A 6,000-nucleotide genomic window follows, 5' to 3' on the forward strand; every position below is an offset into this window, starting at 1 on the left:
TAAAAGATTTTAATATCACACCAGTAAACACAAAACCTCCAGTCACAGAACTCCAATGAAGGGAACTATTATTGATTTATAAATTAAATAAATATTAATTATATTATTATATTATATATTAATTATAAATAAATTAAATAAGTATTATTGATTTATAAAAAGATTTTACCGTATAAAAAATGGAGCAGCCACCAAAAGAAAGTGCTGAGACTGCAGCTCTGGCTGCTGTCAGGAGAACATCAAAGTGGAAGGCACCCTCCAGTCCTAGACTGTGGTGCCTACAAGAGTGTTATTACAGAATGGAAGTATTGCAAATGGAGTAAAAAATGAGTAACTGTTCTGCAACAAAAATTGTGTAACTGCTGGGTGAAATATTTTAAATTTACTCGATAGGAGCATGAGACCTAGCGCATGATCATCTGCCAGACAGGACAATAGACAAAAGAACAGGAGGTAATTATTAAACATTGTCAGGCTGGGAGCAGAGCTGATGACACAGGCAGACTCTTCCAGTCACTGAATTATTATTAAAAGCAATGTGAATATTTTTTTAACTGCAATTAAATTCAAATGCTTTATATCTGCTTTTTTTTGAAACAAAACTGTTTTAATTTCTCCCATAATTATTTTGAGTTAGTGTGTATTTGTAATGAAGATCCCAACATGAAGAAAAAACTCTCCTTTTAAAAATAGATGCATACTGTTTAAGTGATTTTGACATTACGGGGGAACATGAAGAAGTTGATCTTTTAAACAACTTGAAGGGCTGACTTCTTCCCTGTCTTTAGGTCATATCACAGCACTGATTTTAAACCAGAAATCAATTGCAAATTTCAGAAAAAAATCAGTGCCATGATATGGTTTGTGAATTGTTGTCTTCTCAGAAAGTTGGTGAACTACTTCAAGTCTATAAACTCACCCTTTTTCCAGGGATTTTATTCTATTAACTGATGTGTTATCTTGTTAATTTAACTCAGAATCCTGCTCAGTTTCCTCTATAGCTGCTTCACAAAGGCTCATCTGTTCATGCTGCACATCTTTTCTGCCATGGTACTTCTTGTTTACCTCACTCCTATATGGGACCTAAGCCAGGTCCATCATTAGTATCCCTGACTACCTCCAGCCAGAGAGATGCTTGTTAACAGGGTGCAACATCTGAGGCCACAACCACCAAACAGTTGGGACATACTTGGAGGGCAAAAGGAGCCTTGTTGGTTGAAAAAAAATCTTAAAACCAACTTTATATCCCAGACTGAATCGTGTTTTCAAGTATGTCCTAAAAGCAAAGCATTAAAGATGAGATTGCTGTTGCTTTTCATTACCCGTAAGAGTTTATTCCTGTAAAAAATTTATTTGAAATATGACTTTAGCATTTTGATGGTTATAGCCCCAGCTGCTGGAGACATCTGAATAAGTATTCCCAGATTTTATATCCTAGCTGAAGTTCATTTTCCTATACCATTGTGATAGTACAGAAAAGCCTGAAAACGAGATCCACAGCTTAAAACTTGAGCCAAAAAGGCAGAATTTAACAATAAAATCAACACAGTATGTGTTGTCGATGGAAGGAAGACACAGACGCTCAATATGAGTGAACAGTGAACTTCAACTTTAATGGATAACTCAGTCGCCTTTTATCTAGTTCGAACATAATCAACTCATACATATTGCAAAAACTAAGCTCAGGATTGGCTAACATTTCCTGCTCTTTTCAGGTAGTTCCTCCTTCTTTTAGCCACCATCCAGCCTTAGGGACTTTCCCCATCGCTCAAGGGCATCGTGTCCTTGATCCTGATTGGCTCTCAGCCAGCTGCGTACGTGCCAGACTCATGTGAGTTGAGTAAGGTACTTCACTAGCCCATTGCCTCCTAACTGCCCAACATCCACATGTCCTATTTCACTTAACCATTCCTCCACAAGTATGAACTAATTATTTCATTTCACATGCTTTCAGAAATTTGATTGTTTCTGATTTAAGAGTACTACATGTAAGTCACATAAAAATTGGTAGGAACATCACTTTTTATCACTTTATTGGGAGGCATACAGCAAAAATAATCATTCACCACTTATATAGCATTTTGAGACACTTTGTACTGTAGAAATGTAATACCTAGTTTAGACCAGCTCTTCTATATTGCAATTCTCATTTATTCTATGTGTACCCTTGTACTACTCAACTGAAAAAAAAAAAAAGACAACTGTAAACACAAGTTTTTCCTCATTTTTAATGCCCTACTGCTTTACCAGTACAGCAAACTAACTTGAGTATCCCATCTCACCACTCTCAAAAGGTTTAGAGTAGATGTGAAGAGTTCCACATCCACCAGCTTTTCAAGCTATAAGTTTATTTCCAAAGGAAAATCAGAGTAATTGTTTTAATGTAATACCTGCAGAAGTTGTGACCTGGGTGCTGGGAAAAGTATCTTTATACCTCCTGTCACCCTGGCTGAACTTCCTGCTGCAAGGAGTTTGAGCTAGGATTTTCACACTCCTGGCATGGTAAGAGGCACTGTTTAAGAATCTGTAGTATAATCACAGTATTTAAATACAGCCACTTGGTGATGTGCTCCTGAGCATGTATGCATGGTATAATTTAATTTGCTTAAATAGCTATCAGCATAGGTTGATCTTATGTGCATGATCATATAGGACATGCTGGTGATTTTCATCATAAGCCCATAGTGCAAGTATGCACTTAAACTCCAGCTGGGCTTTTACATCCCCTTCTGAGGTGCATTCCTGCATTTCTGTCATGTTTGACAACTGAGCTATCTGGTTTAAAGATAACATATGCATGACTACCTATAGTGCAGCAGCCTCTTTGACCTCTACATAGCAGCACTCTAATCATTTTTAAAGTTATAAGTAGCAGCAAAATAAGTACAAATTTAAATATAAAGCATAGCTAACTCTAGAGTTGCTCAGCAGATCATCTCCAACTGCTGTATAGTAACAACACAAACCTGTGCACTAAGAACATGGCTGTCTTAATTCTCTAAAGGAAGCTCCTAATGACATACAGAAATAGCTCATGAATGTAGCCCAGGTGTCTAGCATGCCAGCAGCAAGAAGCAAGTAGAGATAGCTTAATAAGTTACTCTGTGGGCTCTGAGAAACAATCATAATCAGCTTGTTTTGAATAACATTTGGAGATGACTGGAGCATTACAGGAGGACTCACACAAGCACACTTCATGTAACTGACTTTTCTGACAAATGGAATGCGCTCAGGTATGAGAGGGGAATTATTAAGGCTCACTGGATATTTAAGATGAGACACATCTAGCTTTCTACTCCGAGCATCAATGTAACTGCACGGTCTCTTCCAATGGAGAAATTTCTCCTCAATCCTTCTCTGATATGCCAACCACAGAGGGGGTTCTGATCTCCTTTGTCTCCAGCAGTTTAACTTAATTCCATTGATGTCTCAGAGTTTATCAACTACCACTCTGATCCAATCACCTGGATGAGTGATTGGAGCGGAGTCATCTAATTTATACCAGGAGTGGGAACAAAGCACAAGGTAGATGCTTGCTGAGTCCTTGCTACACAGAAGCCATTTTGCTCGTGCAAAGGAGAGTTCCACAGCCATTCAGATTCAGGGTCATCTGGTTCAGGATTGGACTAACTTCTCAATCCACATTTGTTGTCAATAATCTTTTTTCCTAATGTTTTGTAACAAGAATTAAGAGCAGTGACCGATGAACAAGTCCATCAACTAGGAGTAGGTACCATGGTTATCAGGCAAGATTCTGGACCCCAGCACTCAAAGGAAAACCTGAAAGTTGAAGAACAAGCTCTCACATTGCCACAGGTTCAGCAAATACCTCATAAGCTGCCCTGCCCCGTCCCTCCCTGCAACACACAGAGATGTGACCCAATACAGACTATTAGCAGTTTCCTAATTTAATAACTCAGGAAGGTTACACCTAGAGTCTTCTCATGAGCCACTTGAGCTCAGTCCCAAGAAGTAAGAAGCAGCAGTCTCACAAGGGAGACAGCTACAATTCCCTGCTACAATTCACAGCTACAATTCTCACTGCTGCTAGAATAGCAAAGAGATAACCAGAGTGTGATTTTTGAAGATGAGAGCTGCACATTTCATTCAGTAGAGCACCACTGTAAAAGTGAACTACATGCAAAACCCCTTTCCCGTGGAGTCTGCTGAGAGTCCCGCACACTGCCTTTACAGGAGGGTGATGAGAAGCATCATCACCAGGACCAGGGTAAACAGCATAAGGTTGATTTTACTTCACTAACTGGCTACACTTCTATTACACTTAAAAAAAAAAAAAAAAAAACACAAAACAAGTCTGATCACAGCAGCTGTGCAAACACAACTGCCTGACCCTTTATACAGATGTGCAAAGAGACATGAAAAACCTAATTGCCACCCAAGTCTCCAACTTCATTATCCCCAACTTTCATAAAAATCTTCTGTCCCAAACACTCTGATGTTTCCTTTACCACTTTTTCAGCAGTCAGATAAACATCTTGAACTCAAAACTAATCTTATCTCCTGCCTGAGCTCTCCTATTCTGCTTTGGGTTCAACACTGAACTCAAGTAAGGATGCAAATTGAAATCAGGAAACATGAAACTAAGTGCTTGTCCACTGGAGTTCATGAGAAATAACAGTTCTCATAGGACTTGTTCAGGAAGCAGGGCATGGTTAGAACATAATAACAATTTTCTGACACTATAGCATCCTTCATGAAAACACATACTTTCCTGGGGAAAAAAAAAAAAAAAAGTGTTTAAAGTAATAAAAGTGAACAAGAATTGTTTCCAAAATTTAAGGCTGGTTTAAAGAACATGTTAAAAACAAAAACAAAAACAAAAACAAACAAACAAACAAACAAACAACAACAAAAACAGAAAAGCAAACATGTCATTGAAACTAATAGGAAGATCTTGAATAATGACCCTTGGAAGATGTTAGAACAATCTTGATAGAAGCTTGCAAGGATCGAGCAAGAGCTGGAAGGTGTCTGAAAGAAGAGCTTTGAGAAAGTCAAACAGCATTTGTGTTTATGACATTTACCTAGCCTGCAACTCTTCCTTGTTACTTGAATCAAGAAACTCTCCCAAACAGTACTGTTTTGCATTTCTCTAATTAGCTTTGCAAAATTTAGTGATTAAAAATAGCAAAATCAGAAAGTTGATTTATCCTTGCTTGTGCCTTCCAAGTCAGCAGAAAATAATCCTATTCTAGCCCTTCAAATGTGTGCCATGTGAGTCAGTAACAAAGCAGCAAAACATGTCTATTTACAGCTTCTCCAAATGTGTATCAGCATGCCACAGCCATGGGAAGCTGAGGGAAATTCAAAGCATAATGAAGAGAGAAACATGCAACAGAAACATCATTTTACTTGCACTAGTAGGTCCTTATTCAGTCCTAGAAGTAAATTCCTCGTCCTCAAATCCAATCTGAAAAACAATTGGCTTGACAGCTGGAGCTGCAAATACAAAAATACATGCAAAATGGCAAGTCAAGCACATGTGAAAACTCAGCCAATGCTTCTTTCTATAGAAGGGCCACCTCTCCATGTATAGATCACCACCTAAACTTTAGGCCATCAGTTACTTGCCACCCTGGGAGTGGGACTGGTCAGGGAACCTAGCTCTGGATGAGAAATGAGACTGGCTGATAGCATCCAGAATGGAAGTACATCCAGCAGGTTGGGCATCCCCAGCAGGACTGAGAGTGAGGCTGGTGGGGACACCTCCTCAGCTCATGTTTCATGGTTTGTTTGTTTTTGTTTTTTTTTTTTTTTTTATAATGCTCAAGAAAATGAGTTTTATTTTCCCTTCAACCATCACTCATTTGTGTAAGCCACCTGTTCCACTGTTCCACTTGTTTAATTGTAAAATAAGCTCAATAGCACCATAAGCTTCCTAACAGGCCCTGATTTGAAATATCTTCAAGTTCTAGTGTAACTATGATTGTATTTGTGCCATTCTTGTTGCAAGAGCCCTTGCCCTAAACTGGATTTAAA

This window comes from Netta rufina (assembly GCF_964035555.1).
Source record: "Netta rufina genome assembly, chromosome: 1".
In the NCBI taxonomy this organism is placed as follows: domain Eukaryota; kingdom Metazoa; phylum Chordata; class Aves; order Anseriformes; family Anatidae; genus Netta; species Netta rufina.